Raw genomic sequence first — 26,707 nt, 5'->3', positions numbered from 1 at the left:
TATTGCCTAATTTTGGGTTTGGAGGAGATTATAGATATAGGGAGATGTTGTGAAGGGAATTTGAAATTCAAGACATAAAACTGAACCAGGATACAATGTGGTTCTTTGAGGATAGGGTGATGGGAGAACAGGCTTTAGTGTGATTTGACGTGGAGGCGGAGTAATTTCATATGAGCTGACATTTACAAAAGAGCCAAAGATGGGTATCCAACCAAGACACTGTTAAGAGTTATCAAGTCAGGTTATGATAAAAGTGTGTAACATCATTGTCCATTGTTATTTGCACTCTGCTGGATCAATGGGTCTACGTGGGCTCAATGGGTTGAATGGCCTGCTTCCACACTGTAGGGATTCTATGATTCTATGAAACACTTTGCATTACCCTAAGGATACAGACAGTTTTAGAACAAGAATTTAGAGATATTCAGTTGAAATTAGTAACTACAGTAGTGCCTGGGTGATTGATTAGAGCTGGAATATTTGAACAGTCAGTATTTGTAAGATGCCTTAGCCCCATGCTTTTAAAAGCTATCCCTGAATTCTTCCCATTGATCATGACACGAAGGGAATTCATCTGTTCTTCTTTGTAATAGTGCTGTGAGATCTTTTATATATTTGAGAAAGCAGATGTGCCCTTTAATGCTCTAGAATCTTCAGAGCACAGATGAGGGAAAATGGTTCAATTTCTCCTTCAAGAAATATTCTCCACAGCAAACCTTTCAAATGGGTTTTCAGTCACTTCCCCAGCATTTCCAGTATGACTTGGCATTTATTCCTTTATTCATTTTCATCACATTCATTTGTGAGGTTGTCTGTATTTCAGGCATTATATTAAAAAAGGCATTGCTATGGGAGCTGCATACGTAAATAATGCATCAATCAGTCTTGAAGTCTGTACAGTCTGAAACAAATTCAACGTAGGAATTTAAAGTTACTTTCTTTATGTAGCAAATGGTTCCTTTTATTACTTCATGGAATGTAGGCATCACTGGCCAGGCCAGCACTTTGACCACCTTTAATTGCCCTGGGGAAGTCAGTGGTGAGCTGCCTTCTCAAATTGATGCAGTCGTTGGGATATAGGGACAGTCAGGGAGGGAGATTCAGGATATTAACCCAGCAACACTGAAGGAACAGTGGTATATTTCCAAGTCAGGATGGTGAGCGGCTTGGAGGGGAACTTACAGGTGGTGGTAGATTTGGTTACAGCTTTTGAAAGAGAATTGTTAAGTTATTTGAAGAGGAAAGACTTACAGGCTACAGGGTAAAGGGAGGGGAGTAGGGCTAACTGTTCCAGCCTTGGAAAGAGTCATAGTCTTGTGACTGTTCTTGCAAAGGTTGAATGGACACTCTTTTTTGCTTAACTATTCCATAACTCATTTTTTTGTGGCTGAGTCAAGAAGTTAAGGATTGAAGCTAAGTTTAATGATTTCAGGACATCTCTTAAGTGCATTACATGAAGAAGTACTTTTGAAGTGTAGCCATCAGTGTACTGCAGGAAACGTGTCAGCCAATTTCCCACCAGCAAGCTGCCACAAACAGACTACCAAATCATCTGTTCCTAATGATGGTGGGTCAGTGAGGATATGGGTCAGGACACCAAGGGAATTGTTCTGTTCTCTTTGAAATATTGCCATGAGAACTATTATGTATTTGAGAAAGCTGATGTGGCCATGGCTTAATACCTTTGAACCACAGAATCATCACAGCATAGGAGAAGATGATTTGGCCCATCGTGTCTATGGCAGCTCCCTGAATGAGTGATTCACCGATTGCCATCCCACCACCTTCTCCCCCTGGTCTTGCACCACCTTCCTTTTCAGACAATGATCCAATTTCCTCTTGAAAGCTTCAACTGAACCTGCTTCCCCTAGGCTCTTAGGCAGTGCATTCCAGACCCCAAACACTTGCTGCATAAAATAAAAGCTTTTCCTCATGCCAGTGTAGCTTTTTTTTGCCAATCACCTCAAATCTGTGCCCTCCGGCTCTCAGCCCTTCCACTATCCACACTATCCAGAATGCTCACGATGTTAAATGCCTCTATCAAATCTCTTAGCTTCTTTTCTCCAAGAGAAACAGTTTCAGCTTGACCAATCTGTACTGAAGTTCCTCATCCCTAGAACCATTATTGCCAATCTTTTATGCATTCTCCATCATATTCACATTTTGCCAGAAGTTTTGTTGGTAAACCATTAGCTCCGATAATCCAGCAGTTCCTCGGTAACTCACTGAAGGGCCAATTTGAAATATATGCTTATGGTCTCTGGAGCAGGATTTGAATCCCCAACCTCTTTAGTTGAAGGTGACAGTATCGCCCACTGAGCTATCTAATAGCTTTAAGCCACAGACAGCTATGTTCCTCTGGTTGGATAAATATTTCCATGGGGGTCAGTTAATTGCTATGTAACCTGTAACCGAGCTCCCATTTCCCTGAACAGGATGATGCAAAGCTCTACTCTGTTTAACAAATTCCATGAAATCCAGGCATATGTTGATAGGGAGCAAGGAGAAGGGATATAAGGCTTACCAACAGTCGAGGATTTACTCTAGAGGGTGGGAATTAAAGGTTAGTCATCAAGGCATTGATAATAGCAAACCAAGGAATAAACCATTCGTAACATTGAAAAATTGTGCCATTTTATCATTTCCTTAGAGGATTTTGTTTTGCAGGCTATTAAAATGATATAGATGAGAAAGGCCTGTTTGATTTGCAGTTGTGAATAATTCAATTGTGTATCAAAGTTGGGAGAAAGCTGGTGTTTGTAACTAGTGATTCTGATGTCCTGATAGGATGGGTGGGCGAGCAAAGTTTGGAGCAGGTACATTGAAGAGGAAGTGGACGAGGAGAAGGAATGGGAAAATTCAGGGTTGGGAAAGATGACATGGGAATGGAGAGAGAAGGTGGACGGTGAGGGGGAAGAGAGGGGAAAGAATGGGCTCTGGAAGGAGGAGTAAAGGAAAATGAGAGGAATACAGGAGGAAGAAAGGGGCAAGGAAAGGGAAGAGTGCAATGAAAGGGGACAAAGGAAGAGACAGAGAGTGGAGGAAGGCGGTGAAAGGGAGGGAGGGTGATGAAAGAAGGAAGTTAAGGGAAGAGAGTGGCTAAGGAAGGGAGGGAGGGAGGAAGAAGGGACAAGAAAGGAGTTTGAAGGGAGCATGGGGAGGGGGAAGAAGAGAAGAGTGAGGGAATGGGGGGTTACAAATTATAGAGCCACAGAGACATACAACACAGAAATAGACACTTTGGTCCAACCAATCCATGATGACTGTGTTCCCAAACTAAACTGGTCGCACCTGCCTGTGCTGGCCCAAATCCCTTCAGACATATTTTATACATGTAGCCATCCAAATGTTGTTTAGAGTTAGTAACTGTACCTGATGCCACCACTTTCTCTGGAAGTTCATTTCATATTCGAACCACTGTCTGTAGAAGAAAAGTTCCCCCTCATGTCTTCTTCAAATTTTTCTCCTCTCACCTTAAAAATATTTCCCACTTAGCCTTGAAATCATATTCCCTAGGGAAAAGACACTTACATTCACTTAATCTATACCCCTCACGATTTTATGAACCTCCGTAAGGCCACCCCTCAATGCCCTATTTTGCAGTAAAAGAAGTCCCAGCCTATCCAATCTCTCCTTATAACTCAAACCCTCCACACCTGGCAGCATCTTTTCTGAATCCTGTCTAGCTTAGTAATAATCTTTCTATAACAAGGCGGCCAGAACTGTACACAGTACTAGAAGAGGCCTCACCAATGTTCTGTATAACCTCAACATGATGTCCCAACTATTATAGCAATGAAGGCAAGCATACTAAATGACTTGTTAACCACCCTGTCAACATGTGACGCAAAATTCAAAAAGTTATGTGCCTGATCCCCTCGGAATCTACATGTTACAGCATTACCCAAGCTCCGACATTTAATTGTATAAATTCTGCTCTTGCTGGTTTTACCAAAATGCAGTGCCTTGTGCTTATCAAATTAAACTGCATCTGCACTCCCCAGCTCATTGACCCAATTGATCAAGATCCTTTTGTAATCTTAGATGACCTTCTTCACTGCCCACTGTACCACCAGTTTTGGTGTCATAGAGTCGTAGGGATGCACAGTACGGAAACAGATCCTTTGGTCCAACTCGTTCATGCCGAATAGATGTCCTAAATAAATCTAGTCCCATTTGCCAGCATTTGGCCCATATCCCGCTAAAAACTTTCTATTCATATACCCATCCAGATGCCTTTTAAATACTGTAATTGCACCAACCTCCACCATTTTCTCTGGCAGTTCATTCCATACACGGACCACCCTCTGTGTGAAAAAGTTACATCTTACGTCCCTTTTCAATCTTTCTCCTCTCACCTTAAACATATGCCCTCTAGTTTTGGACTCATGTCCCTCATGATTTTATAAACCTCTGTAAGGTCACCCCTCAGCCTTTGATGCTCCAGGAAAATTAGCCTCAGCCTGTTCAGCCTCTCCCTAAAGCTCAAACCCTCCAACCCTGGCAACAACCTCGTAAATCTTTTCTGAACCCTTTCAAGTTTCACAACATTCTTCCAATAGCAGGGAGACCAGAATTGCACACAGTACAGGTAGTTCTCCTATAACACAATAGTTGCGTTCTTCTGCGATGTTGCATTGAAGAAAATCATGCTACAGAAGCTCATCGTAGAAAATTGCTTTATAGGGAAATTACTACGGAAAATCATTATACTGTGCAGCAGAAAGTTTGAATTATCCAAACAGTGCCCCGTATTCATCAATTGCATTGCAGCCAGTTCAAGTTGATGAAATACATGTTATAACTAAACTACCCGTATTCCAAAAGTGGCCTAATCAATGTCCTCTACAGCTGCAATATGACCTCCCAACCCCTATACTCAATGCACTAACCAATAAAGGCAAGCATACAAAATACCTTCTTCACTATCCTATCTACCTCTGACTCCACTTTAAAGGAACTATGAACCTGCAATCCAAGGTCCATTTGCTCATGACCACTCCCCAGAACCTTACCGTCAAGTATTATAAGTCCCACCCTAATTTGCCATTCCAAAATGCAGCACCTCACATTTATCTAAGTTGACCTCCATTGGCTGCTCCTTGGACCATTGGCCTATCTGATCAAGATCCCATTGTACTCTGAGTTAACCTTCTTCACTGTCCGCTATACCTCCAATTTTAGTGTCATCTGCAAGCTTACTGACCATAACTCCATGTTCACATCCAAATTATCAATATAAATGATGACAAACATTGCTCCTTGCACCACACCGCTGGTCACCAATCTGAAAAGTAACCCTCCACCACCACTACCTTTGAGCCAGTTCTGTATCCAAATGGCTGGTTCTCCCAGTATCCCATGTGATCTAACCTTGCTAACCAGTGCACCATTAGGAACCTTGCTGAAAGTCTTACTGAACTCCATATGGATCATGCCCGTAGCGCTGCCCTCATCAATCCTTTTTGTTACTTCTTTAAAAAACTCAACCAAGTTGGTGAGATACAATTTCCCACATTCAAACTATTTTGATTGTCCCTAATCAGTCCTTGCCTTTGCAAACACACAGATTGTGAGTAATTCAAGATGGAGGATGGGAAAAAGTTGTGCTGTAAGAGATACTCCTTTTTTGGGGTGTTTTCAATGTTGAAGCTGATTCCCTTGAATTCTAGGAGCAATAATTACTGTTTTATAAGCTGTTGCTTTGTTTTGGACTTTCAGAAAAAAAGATCGAAGCAATGGCACTTTAAAAAAAGGAGAAACTCAGACCAGTGCAGTGGTAGTGACCACATGGAAATCATCCGCAAACTAACTAACCACGTCTTTGTATTCTCACCTAAATCATTTATATAAACAACAAGCAAAAGTAGACCCCGTACTGATCTTGGTCAAAGGCCACCAATGCATAAAACAACACCCCACCACCACCTTCTGTCTTCTACTGTTAAGCCAATTTTGTATCCAACCCAGAGAAGCCCCAGCCTCCTGTCTTTCCACATTGAAAGGTTGTCTGACCCGAGGCCAGCCTGATTGACAGGCTTGGCTTTCAGTCAGGTCAGAAACACTCAGACTGAGGACACAGCTCCATTCCATGACCTCGGTGAAAGATGGGTCCTGTGCCAATGCAAGTATTCCACTGAGGGTGGAGACTTGGTCACTGAGCCGGTGTGTTTGATTGCAGATGTTTTGTCACTCTGCTAGGTAACACCGTCAGTGCACCTGCGTTGAAGCGTTGGTGTTCTGCCCCACTTGTTATGTATATGCCTTGATAAGTTGGGATGGTTGGCATCACTTCTGCTTTTGTTTTTCAGTGGTTTGTATATCAGGCCCAGTTCAACGTGTTTTGTTGATGGAGATCCGGTTGGAATGCCAGGCCTCCAGGAATTCCCTGGCATGTCTTTGTTTGGCTTGTGCTATTATGGAAGTGTTGTCCCGGTCAAATTTGTGTTTTTCTTTGTCCATGTGCATTGAGACCAGTGAGAACTGGTTGTGTCTCTTGATGGCTAGTTGGTGTTTGTGTATCTTTATTGTCAGTTCTTTTTCCCCCATTTGGCCTTTGTAATATTTCTCACAGTCCTTGCATGGTATTTTGTATATTACATTGGTTTTGTTGGTTGTGGGTATGGGAAACTTTACATTCGTCAGTAGCTGTCATAGTGTGGTTGTTGGTTTGTGGGCAATCCTGATACCCAGGGGTCTGAGGAGGTTTGCAGTCATCTCTAATATGTGTTTGGTATATGGTGGGGTGACTCGTGTGTCTGACCATGTTGTGTCTTCTTGCTGTGGTCTGTCACAGAGATAACAGCAGCTTTTGCTTTTCGGGCATCCTTTCCTTTTAAAAACTCTGTATAAGTGCTCCCGTTCTGCTTTGTTCAGTTCCAGGCTGCTGCAGTGTGCCGCTATGTGGATGACAACTATGTGATTATTAAATGCACAAGAATAGAAGAAACCCACGACACATAAACAACATCCTCACTAGAATAAAATTCATGAAACAAAATAGGACAATAACCGACTACCCTTCCTAGATATAATGGTGGAATGTAAGAACAATGGGGATCTCCAGACCTGTGTATACAGAAGGCCACATGTATGGACCAGATACTCAATTACACCAGCAACCACCCCAACACCCATAAACAGAGCTGATCAAGATATTATTCAAACAGGCCACAACATACTGCAGCAACCTGGAATTGCGCAAAGAAGAACAGGAGCACTTACACAGACTTTAAAAAGGAACGGTTTTCCAAAAAGCACAATCCGTTGTTACCTCTGCAACAGACCACAACATGGCCAGACACACTAGTCACCCTATCGTACATCAAAGACATTATCAGAGACGACCGCAAGACTACTCAGACCCCTAGGTATCAGGGTAGCCCTCAAACCAACAACCACCCTGCGACAGCTACTGACGAAAGTAAAGGAACCCATACCCACAACCAACAAAATCAACGTAATATACAAAATACCATGCAAGGACTGTGAGAAACATTACACAGACCAAACAGGAAGAAAACTGCAAATAAGGATACACAAACACCAACTAGCCACCAAGATTCATGACTAGATCTCTCTGGTCTCAGTACACACAGACAAAGGATAAAAATTCAACTGGGAAACCACATCTATAATAGCACGAGCCAAACAGAGATATGCCAGGGAATTCCTGGAGGCCTGGTATTCCAAACAGAACTCAATCAACAAAACACATTGAACTGGACCTGATTTACAAACCACTGAAAAACAAAACCAGAAGTGATGCCAACGTACTGAGGCACATAAATAGCAAGAGAGACAGATGATGTTACCTAGCAGGGTGACAAAATGTCTGCAACCAAACCCACCAGCTCGGCGAGCAAGTCTCCAACTTTGTCCACAACCCGAGCTACAAATTGTCTCAAAAATTTAGGTGTTCCACTTCCAGAAATTCATCTTTATAGTGGGGGTGGGGAGGAATGAGATGGGATGTTGGATGGGGACAGAGCTTACGAGGCAGGAGATAACCTTCCTGTCCTCCTAGAGCACAACTAATGTTTAGTTTGAAGACATTCTTTTCTGCCTGAGATTCAGAAAACCCCAGCCAGACACATCTTAATTCCTGGGTTGTAATTAATATTTAAAATGTCAACCCGTATCCTAAACACAGGTCTCTAAATGGGGGGTGGGGGGGGGGGGGGGGGGGGCGGTGATAGCAGGTAGGTATTGGTGGAGATGGATCAATGAGGTGGGAAGGAATTTAGACAGGTAAAGGAGGTGGGGATGAAGCTTGTAAAGGTGAGTGTAGGTATGTAGCGGTGGGGATTGGTCAGTGAGGTGGGAGGAGCAGATAGGTGGGAGAGAATACAGACAGGTCAATGAGGCGGGGATGAGAGGGGACAACTGGTCTAGGGATGAGGTTGGGGGTGGGGTGATTTTGAAGCTAGTAAAGTCCACATTGAGACCATTGGGTTGCAGTCTTCCAAGGCAAAATATGAGGTACTGTTCTTCCAGTTCCCAGATGACATCATTGTGACACTGGAGAGGGTCCAGGATGGTCATGTCATCTAGGGAGTGGGAGGGGGAGTTGAAGTGGCTCACGACTGGGAGGTGTTGTCATTTATCACGAACTGAGCGTGGGTGCTCCACTAAGCAGTCTCTGAGCCTCCGCTTGGTCTCATCAATGTAGAGAAGGCCACATGGGGAACAGCGGATACAATAACATTAGTGGATGTGCAGGTGGGCATCTGTTTGATGTGGAAGATACATCAGACCACTTTGTAGAGCACCTACACTCGGTTCACGACAAACGACAACACCTCCCAATCATAAGCCACTTCAACAACCCCTCCCACTCCCTGGACGACATGTCCATCCTGGGCCTACTCCAGTGTCACAACGATGACATTCTGAAACTGGAGGAACAGCATCTCATATTCGACCTTGGAAGCCTACAACCCAAAGGTCTGAATGTGGACTTCACTTGCTTCAAAATCTCCCCACCCCCGACCTCATCCCAAGACCAGACACCCTCTCATCCCCACCTCATCGATCTGTCCGTCTTCTCTCCCACCTATCCGCTCCTCCACCTTACTGACCATTCCCAACCACTACCTACCTTCCCCCCACTCTATTTATTTCAGAGCCCCCTTCCCCTCTTGCACTTCTGAAGAAAGGTCCCAACTCGAAATGTCAGTTTTCCTGCTCCTCTGATGCTGCCTGGCCTGCTGCATTCCTCCAGCTTTACACTGTGTTATCTCAGACTCCAGCATCAGCAGTTCTTACTATCTCTAAGAGTCAAAAGAACTTTAGTGCAGGGCGTCGACAGAATGACAAAGAGGAGAAAAGAAATAAACTGTTGTTGTGGTTAGTTTGAGTTTTAAAAAGCTGAAATACTAAACAGATTGTGTGCAAAGGATGCAAATAGACACAAAATCATCTCCAGAACTAAAAAGAGCCAACTCCTTTCATACCGTGACAAAGGCCCAACCACATCAAATGTACACTGTAGACTGCCACAATATGCAAGGACAGTGGCAGCTCACTATCGATCTTAAACTCTTCCAAACTTTCATTATTTGATGTTTTTTGCCCTTCTCCCTTCCTATGAGGACATGGTCTGCCCTATGGCACAGTCCTGGAAAAGCTTGGCATTCCTCCCATAGCTAACACCATTGAGTATTTCTGAATATGGACAGCCAGTCTCGGTAGGCAGTTCATCCATGGAGTAAGTGGCACAGTCTATCTCCACTCCTACCCACCTAACACAGGCAAACTGAGGTGAAGTTTCAACACCCAAAGTGGTGCCTTGGCTGAAGTGAGGTGAAGGGCCTGCATAGATTGGGACAGGCATCAAGGAGCCTGTATGTTTCAGTGAAACACTGGTTGCATCATTAACCTCTCTTAGATGTATGTGACTACTGTAACTGAAGTGATAATTGCTTTGGGAATAAATAATTGAGGACTTGTGGGCCACACCAATCCTTTTGTTGAATATTCAGCACAGAAATAAGGCTTTTGACCTGTCTAGTCTGTGCTGGTGTTTATGCTCCGTGAGACACGCTTCCTATTCCATCTAATTCATCCTTGCCTTTCATCTTCTCTTTTCTCTAATACACAAATACACTTTGAATGCATCTACAATATTTGTCTCTACTGCCTCCTGTGGTAATGAATTCCACATTTTAAACAAACAAATCCTGAGTTAAGAAACTCCAAATTATTTCCAACTGGATTTATTGAAAAACTCACATTTATGACCCTTACATTTGGATTCTCCCACAGATATAACCTCTCTCCACATCTATTGCGTCCAACCAATTATAATTTTAATGACTGGTATCAGATCAGGGAGGTGACACTGAAGTGGCAGTGCCACGGAACTAGTAATTGTGAGGGAAATGGTGATACTTCAGGGGACACAGGTTCACTTGGATGCTGACGAATTTCAAACTCAATTAAAACACCTAAAATGTAAAGCTGGTTTCAGGGATTATAATTACCATCCATTGTTATTAAGGCCCACCTGGTTTCATTTAGGGGTGGAAAGCCTCACCTGCTCTGCTGACTCCAGACCCACAGAAATTTTTAACTGCCTTCTGAAATGGCTCCATCAGGCCACTCAGTTCATGGGCAAATGGGATGGGGCAATGAGTGCTGGCACACACATCCCATGCACGAATAAAGAAAACAAAATCTCCAATTCTACTCTTTTGTAAATTTCTGTTAACTGTTCAATCTTCCTTGAGTGTTCTTGATCTCTCAGTTCTGGTGGATTCATTGCACTTTCTTCAATGCTTATCCCTCCATTTTATAGTATGGAAACAGAAGAGTACAAAATATTTGATAACAAAGTGTGGGCCTAGATGAACACGGCAGACCAAGGAACATCTTAGGAGCACAAAAGCTGACGTTTTGGGCCTAGACCCTTCATCCAGCCCCACACTTTGTTTTCTTGGATTGTCCAGCATCTGCAGTTCCTATTATCTCTGAGTACGGAATATTTCATGTGCACCTTGATCAGGGCCCTGAGCCTGAGTCACTATAGCCTTTTTAGGGCTGTTGATTTTCATCAATCTTCCCTCAGTCCACATATCAATGTCATCCAACAATCTTTCTGGGATATTTGTATCATCGATAGCCAAGGGAAACGTGCTGGAAGACTGGATGTTGGCTGATGCGGTGCCACTATTTAAGAAAGGGCTTTGGAAAAGCCTGAAATCGGTAGTGGGCAAGCTTTTGGAGGGAGCCCTGAGTGACAGGAGTTTCATATATTTGGAAAGGCAAGGACTGATTATGGATAGTCAATATGACCTTGTGTATGGGAAATTGTGTCTCACTAACTTAATTGAGTTTTTTGAAGAAGTAACAAAACGTATTGATGAGGGCAGAGTGGTGGATATCAGCAAGGCCTTTGACAAGGCTCAGGGCGGCACGGTGGCTCAGTAGTTAGCACTGTTGCCTCAGTGACCCAGGTTTGATTCCAGCCTTGGGCGACTGTGGAGTTTGTATTCTCCCTGTGCATGCGTGGGTTTCCTCCAGGTGCTCCGGTTTCCTCCCACAGCCCAAAGATGTGAATGTGAGATGGATTGGCCATGCTAAATCGCCTGTAGCTTTCTGGGATGTGTAGATTCGGTGGGTTATAGCGAGGTGGGTCTGGGTGGGATGCTTTGAGATTTGATGTGGATTTGTTGGGCTGAAGGGCCTGTTTCCACACTGTACAGATTCTATGATTCTAAGGTTCCACATGACAGACTGCTTAGCAAGATTAGGTCACATGGAATACAAAGAGAACCAGCCATTTGGATGTGGAACTGGCTTGAAGGTAGGCGACAGAGGGTGGTGGTGGAGGGTTGCTTTTCAGGCTGGAGGCCTGCGACCAGCGGAGTACCACAAGGATTGATGCCAGGTCCACTGCTTTTTGTCATTTATATAAATGATTTGGATGTGAACATAGGAGTTATGGTTAGTAAGTTTGCAGATGACACCAACATTGGTGCTGTAGTGGACAGCCAAGAAGATTCCCTCAGAGTACAATAGATCTTGAACAGATGGGCTGCTGGTCTGAAGACTGGCAGGTGGGGTATAATTTAGATAAATGGGAGGTGCTGCATTTTGGAAAGGCAAATCAGGGCAGGACTTATATCCTTAATGGTAAAGTCCTGGAGAGTGTTGCTGAATAAAAATACCTTGGCAGGTTCACAGCTCCTTGAAAGTCAAGTCACAGGTAGACAGGATAGTGGAGAAGGGTTCTTTATGATTGCCCTTATTGCTCAATGCATTGAGTACAAGAGTTGGGACATCATGTTGCGGCTGTATAGGGCTTTGGTTAGACCACATTTGGAATATTGCATTCAGTTCTTTTCTCCCCGCTATAGGGAGGATCTGGCGAAACTTGAAAGGGCCCAGAAAAGATCTATAGGAACGTTGGCAGGGTTGGAGGGTTTGAGCCATAGGGAGAGGTTGAATACAAGGGGACCAATTTCCGTGGAGCATCGGAGGCAGAGGGGTGACCTTACAGAAGTTTGTAAAATCATGAGGGCCATGGATAAGGTGAATGGTCAAGGTCTTTTCTGTGGGGCGGGAGAGACCGAAACTAGAGGGCATAGATTCAAGTTGAGAGGGGGAAGATTTAAAAGGGACATAAGGGGCATTTTCTTCACGCAGGATGGTGAGTGTATGGAGTGAGCTGCCAGAGGAAGTGGTGGAGGCTGGTACAATTACAACATTTAAAAGGCATTGGGATGAGTATATGAAAAGGGCCAATTCCGACACAAGGGACTAGATTAATTTAGGTTGGTATAGACGCGTTGGACCGAAGTGTCTGTTTCTGTGCTGTACAGCTCTATGACTATGATTTTAATGTGATCTTTCTTCTTTCTCTTCTGATTTCACTTTAAATTTGTCCCCCAGTTATTGCCAAGTTAATGCTGCCAGGTCTTCATTCCCTGAGTCTTTGGGGAGGCCTAATGCTATTATTGCTGGACTGTTGATCCGGAGACCTAGGTAAGGTTCTGGTTTGAATCCCACCAGGGCAGATGGTGGAATTTGAAAACAATATTCAAAAAATCTGGAATTAAGAATCTAATGAAGACCTTGAATCCATCCCTTCCTCCTTCCTATTTACAAGAAAATAGCCAGACATGGTAACGGTGGCATTTGGGACATTGTCTGCGAGGTATGATTCTGTGAGTCTGACTGTGTCAGGCTGCTGCTTGACTATTTTGTGAGGCAGCTCTCCCAATTTTGACACAAGCCCCTAGATATTTATGAGGAGGACTTTGCAAGGTCAACAGGGCAGTTCTTACTGTTGTCATTCCAGTGCTGAGGTTGATGCCAGATGGTCCATCCGGTTTCATTTCTTTGTTGAGACTTTCTAACAATTGATACAACTGAGAGTCTTGTTAGGCCATTCCACAGGGCAGTTGAGAGTCAACCAGGTTGCTGTGGGTCTGGAGTCACTTTTAAGGCAGGCCAGGTGAAGACAGCAAATTTCCTTTCTTGAAAGACATTAAAGAGCCAGATGGCCCTTTTCTGAGAATGGACAGTGATTTCATAGTGATTAGCAGGTTATCAATTCCAGATTTTCTTTATTGTATTCAAATTCCACCACTTGCTGTGGTGAAATTTGTATTTTAGAACACTGTGAGGGTGGCACGGTGGCTCAGTGGTTAGCACTGCTGCCTCACAGTGCCAGGGACCTGGTTCCTTCCTACTCCCAGGTGACTATGATGTGTGGAGTCTGCACATTCTCCCTGTGTCTGCATGGGCTTACGCAGGGTGCTTTGGTTTCCTCCCACAGTCCAAAGGTGTGCGGGTTAGGTGTGTTGCCCATGGGAGATGTGAGGTTAAAGGAAAGGGGTGGGTCTTGTTGGGGTTCTCTTTGGAGGCTCAGCATGGACTCAATGGGCCGAATGACCTGCTTCCACACTATAAGGATTCCATGGATCTGTGTGGTATATTAGCCGAGTTTCTGGATTAGTAGTCTGATGATAATATCACTAGGCTATCATCTCACATGTTAATAATCTCAACATGAGTGCTACTTGCTCTGCAGGAGTAATCATTCTGGAGAAGCATCTCTGACTTCCCATGTTACACAAGGAGCATTCTACCAGGCTGACCTGCCCTCTCATGACTTACCCATAAACTACCCTTATATTTACTTCCATGAGTTTAAGGAATATTAAATATATACCAGGGATCTTATCGTATTCCTTACATTTAAACTCTTTTTATCAAAAGACTGATTTTGACTTATGAAAACTGGCCTGCAGAATTACTCACCTGGTCTTACTTACTCAGCCCAATACTTATCTCACATTGGCCCTCAGTTCTATTTGATTATCTTCCATGATTTTTATGACTTAAATGTCTCTGGGGGTGAGGATGGCATTAGTTGCAGCTAAAATAATATTTACAGTATAGGGTAATCTCCGAACATAACCTGTGCCTTGAGTGCTACATTGCAGAGAGCCTGTAGTCTCTGGTCATATGATAGCTTAAATAGATCATTTGGGAGAGCTGGAAGAACTACAGATGCTGTAAATCAGGAACAAAAACAGAAGTTGCTGGGAAATGCTTAGCAGGTCTGGACGCATCTGTGAAGCAAAAAACCAGAGTTAACCAGTTCTGAGGAAGGGTCATTGGACCTAAAACATTAACTCTGACTTTTTTCTTCACAAATGCTGCCACACCAGCTGAGATAATAAAATGTGAGGCTGGATGAACACAGCAGGCCAAGCAGCATCTCAGGAGCACAAAAGCTGACGTCAGTTTTTGTGCTCCTGAGATGCTGCTCGGCCTGCTGTGTTCATCCAGCCTCACATTTTATTATCTTGGAATCTCCAGCATCTGCAGTTCCCATTATCTCTCACACCAGCTGAGCTTTTCCAGAAACTTCTGTCATTTGGGAGAGTGCTAGATTGACAATGTAAAGCTTCCTGGTTCAATCCTTCTTCTTAACATTAGGGGATTCAAGGGTTATGGAGAAACACAAAAAAGTGGATGTGAGCAGTGATGGATCAACAATGCCCCTATTTATGGTGGAGCAGGCTTGAGGGGCCAAATGGCATACTCTTGTTCCTATTACTCATTGTCTTATAGCATATGAGTGCTTTACTCATCAGTATGTTGAACTCTTAAAGAGATATCTCTCCCAATGTGATGACAAAACACTATCTTCCCCTGCCACAAGTAAATTAGCAGCCAAAGTGGAATTAGTTAAATGGATTGACTGCCTTTATTGGAGCTTGCTTACTATAACGACAGGCCAGGGATGGGTGAGAAGATAATGGCTAGTCAACATTTTCATTTTAGTATCATCTTTTGCCTTCAGACAGTAGTATGTAAAGTTCACCCTCACAAGATGATCAGAGGATTAATTAGGGTAGACAGTGAGAGTCTTTTTCCGAGGATGATGATGTCGGCTTGTCCTAGAGGGCATAGCTACAAATTGCGGGGTGATAGATGTTAGACAGATGTCAGAGGCAGGTTCTTTGCTCAGAGAGTGGTAAGGGCATGGAACGCCCTGCCTGCCAATGTAGTTAACTCAGCCACATTAGGGGCATTTAAACAGTCCTTGGATAAGCATATGGATGATGATGGGATAGTGTAGGGGGATGGACTTAGATTAGTTCACAGGTCGGCGCAACATTGAGGGCCGAAGAGCCTGTTCTGCGCTGTATTGTTCTATGTTCTATGTTGCCAACTTTTCAGCTCCTATGAGCGTTGTATAATTCTCAGCAATTTTCCACCAAAAATGAAAGATGACAAGGTTTCTTGGCCTTCTACAAAATGCCTGCATGGAAAAGAAATCATTACATTGCAAAAAGTAAACAATGGCATTTGAGATATTTTAAGTACTTTGAGATATTAAACACGCAAGATATTAATTACGTATGTTTACTTGTGGGTTTCTCCTTTATTATTGATGAGGTTCATTTTCAAAGTTGGGAACATTTTCTGGGGAAAAAAAATCCAGAAACCACATGCTCAATTTCTGCATTGATGCGCTTGTGGTTTGGTGGTAAACTGAAAACTTCTAAAGAAGTTTAAAGGGCTTCTTGCTGTAATGACTGCTCCATCAAATGTTTAACCTCTGTACAGAGAAACAGTCTTCACAGAAGTTTTTAAAAAGAAGTATTGAAAACAAACCTTAAATTCTGTGAGACTCTGGTTTAATCATGTGTGTTCTGTGAATTAATCAACCAGTTTTCACATACAGCAATGTTTTACTATTCTATAGAGAATTAATGAATGAATTCCTATAGTATGGAAACAGGCCATTCAGCCCATTGAGTTCACACCAACCTTCTGATGAGCATCCCACACAGACCCACTTCATGATCCTGCATTTCCCACAGCTAACCCACCTGACTTTCACACCCCTGGACATTACAGGACAATTTAGCATGGCCATTCCACTTAACCTGCGCGTCTTCAGACTGTGGGGGGAAACCCACGCAGACACGAGGAGAATGCGCAAACTCCACACAGACAGACAGTCACCCGAAGATGGAATCAAACCTGGGTATCTGGCCCTGTAAGGCAGCAGAGCTAACCACTGAGCCTCTGTGCCACCCAATAGTACATTAAATGTACAAAAGCATTCCAAAAAAATTTGCAGGAGTGCTATCAAACAAACTGTGGTGAAATTTTCTAGGCAGGGATGGAGCTTTAAGGAGAGCAGCCTGGTATTTTAATTTGGCAGGCAAAAGTTTCTGTCTTCTGATGGTAGGTTAAATGTTTAATATTAGATACCAAAGATATTTCAAGTTTGGGCTTTGCAACCATAATTGGCGGGAATAGTTTTATATTCATTCACATCATGAATACACATGAACATCCCAGGCCTCTGGAATTAAAATCACATGCTTAGTCATGTTAGCCATAAGGGGAAGGCATGTCCATTTAAAATCCTGAGGTATGAATCTGGTGTCCTAGACCTCTTTCTCCAAGCTCTGGTGAGTATAAGGCTGTTCACTAACTTGATTCCTTCAGGGCAAAACAGAAATTTTTGCACAAATGCTTGCAGCTATGTCTCCAAACCTTCCTCATGATGAGTTAATCCTATAATGATAAAGTACTGAGATGACACAAGTTTTAAATGGTGTTTTAGTTGCTCATGAGATATGGTACCATCACAATAAGTCTCTGGTTTTTACATTGCACATTACAACTCTTAAATGATGCCCCCTTGGGAAACTGCCATTGTTAAAATAAGACACATTTGGTCAAAGCTTTTCAGCCAACTTGCAATCATTAGGATCTTTTGCAAGAATACCAATTGAAGCAGAAAATCAACACTTCTACTCATGAGGAGGAAGTGCTGCTTGATTCATAACTGGACTCTGATTGGTAGAGGTGATAATATGGAGAATGCATCCATTAATGTTGATTGACAGTTAACTGCTGGACTTTATTTAAATTTTATACCGAGCATTAGTCAGACCATTACCCTGAGAAATGAACCAGTGAATAATCTGTAATTTATTTTGCTGAAAGAGGCATAGTACATGCACCCATGAATTCTGTTTGTCGAAACAGGTGCCATGCGTGTACATGGTATTTTTGTCTGCAAACAGCAGGCCTTATGCATTACTACCTGTCGCTTCCAATACACATAAATGCACCGCACTGTGAGCCCGTGGTCAGTCCTAAATTGATTGTAGTGCTTGGCACATATGGGACTATCCAGCAAATGATGCCCAATTTCAGAATTACCACTAGTATTTGACACTGTGTTGTGAGTTTAGCCAGCACTGGTACTGGCAAACAATCCTCTCGCCATATGGCCACACAGCCATTCCAAGGGGCCTCTGGGATTCCACACACACCAACTGTGTGATTGGGAATTCAGAAGCTGTTGCCATGCAGCTACCTCAGAAGTCCTCAGACTGATGAAAAATATTAGAGGGCGTATTCCTTATGAAATGCCCTGATGAGTACAAGTTGACATGCTCTGATCAAAAGTATCTATTTTCAGCTATACACTGTCGAATTGCGAAATTAATGACAGAAAATTTACAATGTATATTTTCTTCACAATATTTGAATATTTACCTTACACTAAGGTGTAACAGAAGCTTGTTCTGTCTTTGAAACATAGGAACATAGGTAGACCCATTCAGGCCACCAAGCCTACTCTATCATTCAACTAGCTCCTGGCTGATTTTTGATCTCAATGTCACTTTCCTTCATTATCCCTGTACCCGCTAAATCAACAACAGAGCCTCTATTGAGAGTGAAAATGATCAACCGGGACACATGAATATTGACTGCTAACTGGAGCCCTCTTCTGGACAGTGCACATATGTAGATAAAATCACAGATAAGAGTTGCACAGCACGCAAAAAGACCCTTTGGTCCAATTTGTCCATGCTGACCAGACATCCTAAATTAATCTAGTCCCATTTGTCAGCATTTGGCCCATATCCCTTCCTATTCATGTACCCATCCAGATGCCTTTCAATTATTAGATAATAAAATGTGAGGCTGGATGAACACAGCAGGCCAAGCAGCATCTCAGGAGCACAAAAGCTGACGTTTCGGGCCTAGACCCTTCATCAGAGAGCCTTTCAATTATTGTAATTGTACCAGCCCCCACCACTTCCACTGGCAGTTCATACCATACATGCACCACCCTCTGTGTGAAAAAGTTGCTCTTTAGGTCTCTTTTAAGTCATTCTCCTCTCAACTTAAATCTATGCCCTCTAGTTTTGGACTCCTCTATCCTAGATCTTGTCTATTCACCCTATCCATACCCCTCATGATTTTATAAACCTCTAAGTGGTCAACTCTCAGCTTCTGACGCTCCAGGGAAAATAGCCCCATCCTATTCAGCCTTTACCTGCAGCTCAAACCCTAATAAGCAACATGCTTGAGCTTAATTATGATGCCCACTGCAGTCAAACAGCCAGCTGATACTCACTGTCAAGGAATGTGCCACAACTGTAGCTGACATGGGCTGCGGCACACACACCCCAGCAAAGACACCAGAATCTGCGGGACAGGGGGGCAGAAAACAGGGGAAGAAGAGGGAGAGAGATAATGGGAACTGCAGATGCTGGAGATTCCAAGATAATAAAATGTGAGGCTGGATGAACACAGCAGGCCAAGCAGCATCTCAGGAGCACAAAAGCTGACGTTTCGGGCCTAGACCCTTCATCTGATGAAGGGTCTAGGCCCGAAACGTCAGCTTTTGTGCTCCTGAGATGCTGCTTGGCCTGCTGTGTTCATCCAGCCTCACATTTTATTATCGAAGAAGAGGGAGATATTTCTTTTGGAAAAGCATTATTTGTCGATTTAGAATATTATGGGATGATACATGAAAGATTAGACCCTTTCTGCCAGACATTTCCGCTGATTTGTATGCTATTCAGAATGGGATGTCAGGAGATGTGGTTTCATGAAGGAAATAATGAATTTAAACTTTGAAGACATTTAAGGAATCAACATATTGTTGTAATTTTGCTTTGGTTTATGATAAACATAATCAGAAACAGATCTAAGTGTTCTCTATTCCTTTACAGGGCCTGCAGCTGGAATTCAATGATCAGCCAGTGCAGATAGGATCAGAGCCCATGGACTATTTAACAGAGGGTAACTCTCAGTCTGAAATTAACAGCTTCCTGATCAAACTGTCTAATACAAACTTCTGAACTGTGGACAAGGAGGGTGTTATTCAGCCCATCGTATCCACATTAACAGCTTCAAACTGCTGTCCAATTAGTTCAAATCCTGACCCAAAGCATTAATTCTACTTTGCTTCTCCTCAGATATGGCCAGACTTTTCTCCAGCAATTTCTGTTTTTGTTTCTAATTTCCAGCATCAACCGTTCTTTGGGTTTTTTAAAAATTTCCAATCCAGTTTCCCTTAAAGCACTGCCATTTACTTCCTTTGATGGATATCTATCCAATTACCACTTGTTCCTTCATTACTAGTGAACTTGACGAATCCCAGCTTCCATTCTGTGCAGAATTGCAGATCATTTGAAACTCTGCTGCCTGTGTCCTAAATTTCACCAAGTCCTGCACCCAATTAGATTGATTCTTGCAGATCCACATTGGCCTCTGGTCAAGAAACACTCAATTTCTTACCCTTCTTTGCAAATCCCTCAGACCTTCCTATTTTTGTGATCTCCTCCAGCCCCACAACCTTCCAAGGTATCTACCCTCCTCTATTTCTGACCTGTTAACCACCCCTGATTTTAACCATCTCACCATCGCTGTTGTGCCATAGTTGATTGAGTGCCAGGCTCTGGAATTCCCTCACCCTCTTTTCCTTCCTTTACTACACATTAAAAACCTTCCCACTTGACCAGGCCTTTGGTCATTTGCCCTGTATGTGGTTCAGAGTCTAACTTTGCTTGATATTGCTCCCATGAGGAGCATTGAAGGTATGTGGTTATTGAAGATTTCTATTGAAATTGCTTCCATGAATTATAAAAGGATATTGGAGGTACTGCAGAAGCCAGTGAATGGATGAAGACGACCTTTGTTCTATCTTAAATGGCACAAGGGAAGAGAGAAATGTACAGTAGTCCAGAAGAAGTTATATTGGACTCAAAATGTTGACTCCGTTTCTCTCTCCACTGTTGCCGCCAGCTTCCACTGTAGTATTCAAATAGTGAGTGGCTTCTGTTGGTTCTGAATAGAAAATGAAATATGAATGTCAGAAACTGTGCCATGAACAGGTTTGCAAGCATTCTTAAAGAGATAACCACTACTTCCACACTGAAGAAGCTGGAATTCAGGATCTGTACATTGACCTGTAAGAGCATATGAAATAGGTACAGGAGTAGGACTTTTGGCCCCTTGAGTCTGCTCCACCATTCAATAAAATCATGGCTGATCCAACGTTCCTCACATCCACTCTGCTGCCCCTTCTCTGTAACTCTTGATTCCCCAGCCGATCAAGAATCTCTCTATCTCAGCCCTAAATATGCACAAGGACTCTGTCCCCATAGTTCCCTCTAGTGAGCACTTCCAAAGACTCACAACCCTCTGAATGAAGAAATTTCTCCTCATCTCAATCTTAATTTGCTGCCCCCTCTATTCTGAGACTAGTCCTCTGATCCTAAACTCTTCCATGAGGTGAAGCATCCACTCAATATTTACCCTGTCAAACCCCTTAAAAATCCTAGCTGATTCAATGAGATCACATCTCATTCTTCCATACTCCAGTGAGTAAAGTCCCAATCTGTTTTGCTTTTGCTCATGAAAAAATCCCTCCATATCAAGGATCTTCTAAATGAACCTTCTCTGAACTACCTTCAATGAAACAATATCTTTTCTTAAAACTGCCTCGAGACCCCAGATATGGTCTCACCAGCACCTTGTATAGTTACAGCAAGACTTCACTACCCTTATATTTGAACCCCCTTGAAATAAGGGCTAACATTCCATTAGCCTTCCTGATTACTTGCTGCACCTATGTGCTAGCTTTCTATGTTTTGTGCTCAAGTACTTTCAAGTCCCTTTGTGTTCCAGCTTTCTGCCACTCTTTTTTCCCCATTTAAAAGTATTCTGTTCGCTCTTCCGATTGAAGCAACTTCCCATTGGACCCAAAAAAGATTCACGTAAAACAATGTGACAGCGTACGGCCAGAAGGATCTTCTGCCTCAGTCACGAGGTAGGAGTGTTAATATGTTGAGGGAGTTTGGCCCAGAGCTGTCAGGCTTCAAATGAGGACTTTGGGTAATTGTGTAGTGCCCATTTATAACACCAGATTGTGGAGGAAAGAGTTAAGTAAAGTTTTCCACTTGTTTACAGCCTTATCCCATACTCCTTAAAAGTTGAAGCCAAATGTCTGGTCATTACCATCAGAGAACATGCCTCTTCAGGTTTACCAAAGTTAACTTGTATTTGTTGCGTCTATTCCCCATAAAACATGGAAATATTTATATCTGCAGTGCAGAGCAGCTGGATTGTACAAACCAATGACTCATTGGTGGAAGGTGAGTTGTCCACTATTACCATGGCAACTGGTATTGGAGCTGGGGTCGGGGGGGGGGGGTGCGAATCATCTTCAAACCAGATTTCTGTTGTGTTTTTCAAACCGTGGCAGTTTTCTTTTCCTTTCCACGGAAATACATCTCAGTTCAGACAAGGTTGAGGGTTTGGCTGCATTAACATAACACTGCGTGTCAGCACTATGCTGCTCTGTAAATTGGTATAACTAAGTGAAGACGGCCCACTGAAAGAAAGGCAGACCTCTCCAAAAGATCTTCCTTGTCCTCAGGATGTTCCCAAATGCTTACAAAAATGTGATTGCTGTTGTAATGAGTTAGATTGCTTGAATTCTCCGTCTTGTAATTAACCCCTTTGCTTAAGAGGGCAATCTTCACTCAACACTAGCCTCCACTCAATATTGAGACAGATAATCCACCTTCAAAAACAAGAGAAACCTCTGCTGGTTTCCTTTTCGTCTTGTTCCTCCTTTGATTTCACTGGGTCACGCATAAGGTGCTTGGAGCAGGGCAGGTAAGGTGACATGGGCAGAGTTTTGTGGAGGCAGCAAAGCACTCAGCTGGTAAGAGGCTCACGTTGCCTCTTTTTGGGAAGATACGACGTGTCTCTAAGGGCCTATGGTTGGCTTTTCCCTTTGGATGAGGAATCCCCTCTGATGGCTGCTACAAGGTCTGGCCACCACCTCAAACTTTACACAGAGGAGAGGCCAAGGCTCAGGTGAGTGATGCCAGGAGGGTGCTCATGGCTCGGGAGTACGGGTTTGCAGAGAAGGGGAGTCAGGTGCAAAGACACTCCCCAGCCTTCCTGATGGTTCCTCAATCCTTTGACTGAGGGAACTCCTTATCCCCAGGACATGCAAGGAAGCCCCTGATACATTTGCCCCTCCATTATGAAGCCCCTGCCCATTGCTGGACTACTGGCAGTGGGTAAAGTCACAGAATGGGCATTGACCACTCCAGGGCCTCAATGAGTAACATCTTGCCTTTGGAAGGAAGCAGGAACATTGGTGTTTTTAAAGATATAAGCATCATAGCACTTTCAGGAATGCCCCTATAGGGAACTGCCCAATAGGAAAAATATCAGTATTGAGCTGTGGAGGTAGCAGGCCGTACAATTACCAGCTTTCCACCTGGTTAAAAAAAAGGGGCTGCCACCAAACACACCCCAGAGAAGGGCACAAGTGTTCTAGGTCCACCCATCTTCCACTGCTTCATCAATGATCTTTCCTCCATCACCAGGTCAGAAATGAGGATGTTCACTGATGGTTGCACGACATTCAGTACCATCTGTGACTCCTCAGATACTGAAGCTGACCATGTTCAAATGTAACACAATCTGGACAATATCCGGCTTGGGTTGATAAGTAACATTCATGCCACGTAAATGCCAGGCTATGGCCATCACTAATAAGAGACAATCTGACCACTGCCCCTTGATATTCAACTGTGTTACAATCACTGAATCCCCAACTATTAACATCCTGGAGGTTACCATTGACTAGAAATTCAACTGGACTTACCACATAATCACAGCAGCTACAACAGCAATTCCGAGGCTAGGAATACTCCCCACTTGCCTGGATGAGTGCAGCTCCAATAACACTCAAGAAGCTTGACAAAAGACAAAACAGCCCACTTGATTGGCACTACATCCATAAACACCTATTCCCTCTACCATTGATGCTCAATTGCAGCAGTGTGTACCATCTACAAGATGTACTGCAGAAATTCAAAAAAGATCCCCAGAGAGCACTTTCCAAACCCATGATCACTTCTGCCGAGAAAGACCAAGACAAGGAGCACAATCACCTTCAAGCTCCCCTCCAAGCCATTCACAATCCTGACTTGAAAATATATTGTCTTTTTTTAACACTCACTGGGTCAAAATCCTTGAAACTCCCTCCCTAATGGCATTGTCAGTCACCAGGCAGCTCATGGACCACAACAGTTTAGGAAGGCAGCTCACCACCTCCTTTTCAAGGGCAACTAGGGATGAGCAATAAATCCTGGCCCAGCCAGCGATGCCCACATCGCTCAAATGAGTTAAAAAGAAATTCTATCCCACAGGTTGATGTCATGCCTTGGAATTCAATAAATCTGATCACTCCTGTTTCAGTACATTGAAAATTATCATGAAATTTGGAAGTATGGTAAATCAATCAATTTTCAAAGTTGAGAATGGATCTGAGAAGGAGGTCAAATCTTAAGATTGAGTTAATTTGCATCTACCTATCAGGCTGATGCTGATTGAAGACTAAACTACAAAGTTGAGTTGACAACGAACTAAGAATGATTGGCCTTGAGTAAGCTTGTCAGAATAGGGTTGCAGTCTCTTATCTTCAAGTAAAGGCAACAGGAAAAGGAATTCAGGACCATAATCAGGTCAATGTTTGAAAGCATTTTAATAAAGATTGCATCAAAATAGGCCTGAATTGGAAAAGTTCCAGTATATAATTGGCTAATCACACAGTGTGAATTCCCTAAATATGAGGAGATTAATAGACTTGACTTCCTTTTTCTCCAAATGAGACCTAGCTACACTATTTCTCCCCCCAAATGAGGCGATAGACTCTGTTCCGCTAAATGAGCAAATTAAGGCGCAGAATTTTCGTTTCAGGACAAGGGACAGATGATTAATCCGCTTGCAGGAAATGATTTAAAGACTATAATGGAGCTCTAATTCTTCAGCATTTGATTTCCACCATGGTTGCCTGGTTTTTCAATCCTCTAGAAATTCAGCAACCACCCAGTGGCCCTGAAATCCATCATTATGAAGTGCTTTGAGAGGTTGGTAATAGCACACATCAGTTCCAGCCTCCCAGATTGACTTGATCCACGACAATTCACCTACGTCACAATAGATCCACGGCAGACACCATCTCCCCGGCCCTACACTCGTCCCTGGAACATCTGCATAATAAGGACACCTATATCAGATTATTATTTATTGACTTCAGCTCCACCTTCAACACTATAATTCCGGCAAAATTCATTGCCAAATTCCGAGATGTAGAACTCTGCTCCCCACTCTGCAACACAATCCTTGACTTCTTGACCCACAGACTGCAATCAGAAAGGATAGGCAACAACACCTCCTCCATGATAATCCTCAACACCACAGCCCTGTAAGGCTGTGTATTCAGCTCCTTACTAGACTCCTTATACGCTTACAACTGTGTGGTGAAATTCTTCTCTAAATCTTTTAACAAGTTTATTGGTGACACCACCACAGTGGGTTGGCTCTTAAACAACAAGACAAGTACAGAACGGAGATAGACAGCTTAGTGGTATGTTGTAAAGATAACAATCTCCCCCTCAATGTCAGCAAAATGAAGGAGCTGGTCATTAATTTCATGAAGCTGAGTGGGTGGTATGCTCCTGTCTGCATCAATGGTGTTGAGGTAGAGATGGTCAAGATTGTCAAGTTCCAGGGAGCGATGATCACCAACAGTCTGTCCTGGTCTACCCACATCAATGCTACATCAAGAGAGCACTGCGATGCCTCTACTTCCTCAGGAGGCTAAGGAAATTCAGCATGCCCACAATGTCTCTTACCAATTTCTATAGATGCACCATTGAAAGCAGCCTATCCAGATGCAAAACAGTGTGGAAAGGCAACTGCTCTGCCCTTGACTGCAAGAGATTACAGAGAGTTGTAAACACAGCCCAGTCCATCATGAAAACCAGCTGTCCATCTATGGAGTCCATCTATACTTCCCGTTGCCTTAGGAAGGCAACAAACATCATCAAAGACGCCTCCCACCCTGGGTTACACTCTCTCCCACCCTCTTCCATTGGACAGAAGATACAAAAGTTTGAAAACACAGCCCAACAACTGTTATAAGACTTTTGAATGGATCTCTTATCTATTACAGTTGATACCTCTCTGTGCTTTTGCTTTGGCTGTAACACTACATTCTACATTCTGTTCTATTTCTCTGATGTACTTGTGTAAGGTATGATTTGTCTAGATTGCAAACAAAACAAAGCTTTGCACTGTATGTCAGTAATGTGACAATACTAAATAAAATCAATTCATGAAAGAGGCAAGAAGGGTTGAATCCTCAAGGTAAATGCCTTCTGCAGCAGTCCTTGTGGGTCAGGAGGAGCAGGACACCAGGATCCATCAAGTTATTTAATAAACCGTAACCCACACCCAGCCACCAATGCGATATGTTTGCTTTTTACCCCACCATCATTTTGTTCCTCCTTAAAACAATTATCCGTTCTTCCTGAATCTTCTCTGTTTCTACAAAACCCCCTGCCCAATGACGCTTGTCTGAATCACAGACCTCCAGTGGATCCTGCCCCTGAGACCAAGCCAAGTGGACTAGCTTCAGGACAAGAACAAACTTGATGGCCTGAACAGCCTCCCTATGTACCATCATGACTATCATAATCCACTTCATTTGAATCTGCAATCTGGACCCTTCCCCTAGTCACCACTGCTGTTGCACCACCTCCAAAACCCATGCTCATTCTGACAGTAAGTTACGGCAGCTTTGACCTTGGGAAGGAAGTTCCATACACAGAATCCTCCAACTGCACTATCTGTCAGTGGGACCCCCACAAAAGAATTTAGAGTAGCCCCATTGTTACTTTCTGCAGGACATTACATAAAACCTGTCCTTCTGAGTATCTCTCACAGCTGCCTCCTACACTGCACCACACTGCCAACCCACAAACATACAGAACTTGCCTCTAGGCTAAATTCCAGCTCAGTATTTGTGTGGATTAGTTTTGAATTTAACACC

The 26,707-nt window shown here is 43.2% G+C and overlaps 1 long non-coding RNA gene across 1 annotated transcript in view; it reads left to right on the top strand.

Moving 5' to 3' along the window:
* LOC125460466 (uncharacterized) overlaps nt 1–25,991 on the top strand; it is a 106,095-nt gene extending 80,104 nt beyond the window's left edge. The window contains exons 2-3 of the long non-coding RNA XR_007249266.2: nt 12,895–12,987; nt 19,515–25,991. This is a non-coding gene — a long non-coding RNA (uncharacterized LOC125460466). The remainder of the gene's footprint in view (nt 1–12,894; nt 12,988–19,514) is intronic.
* Nucleotides 25,992–26,707: the final 716 nt, after the last annotated feature.

The sequence above is a fragment of the Stegostoma tigrinum genome, chromosome 11, assembly GCF_030684315.1.
Source record: "Stegostoma tigrinum isolate sSteTig4 chromosome 11, sSteTig4.hap1, whole genome shotgun sequence".
Classification (NCBI taxonomy): Eukaryota; Metazoa; Chordata; class Chondrichthyes; order Orectolobiformes; family Stegostomatidae; genus Stegostoma; species Stegostoma tigrinum.
Note: the sequence above shows the minus strand (reverse complement) of the source record. Positions and strands in the feature narration are given on the sequence as shown.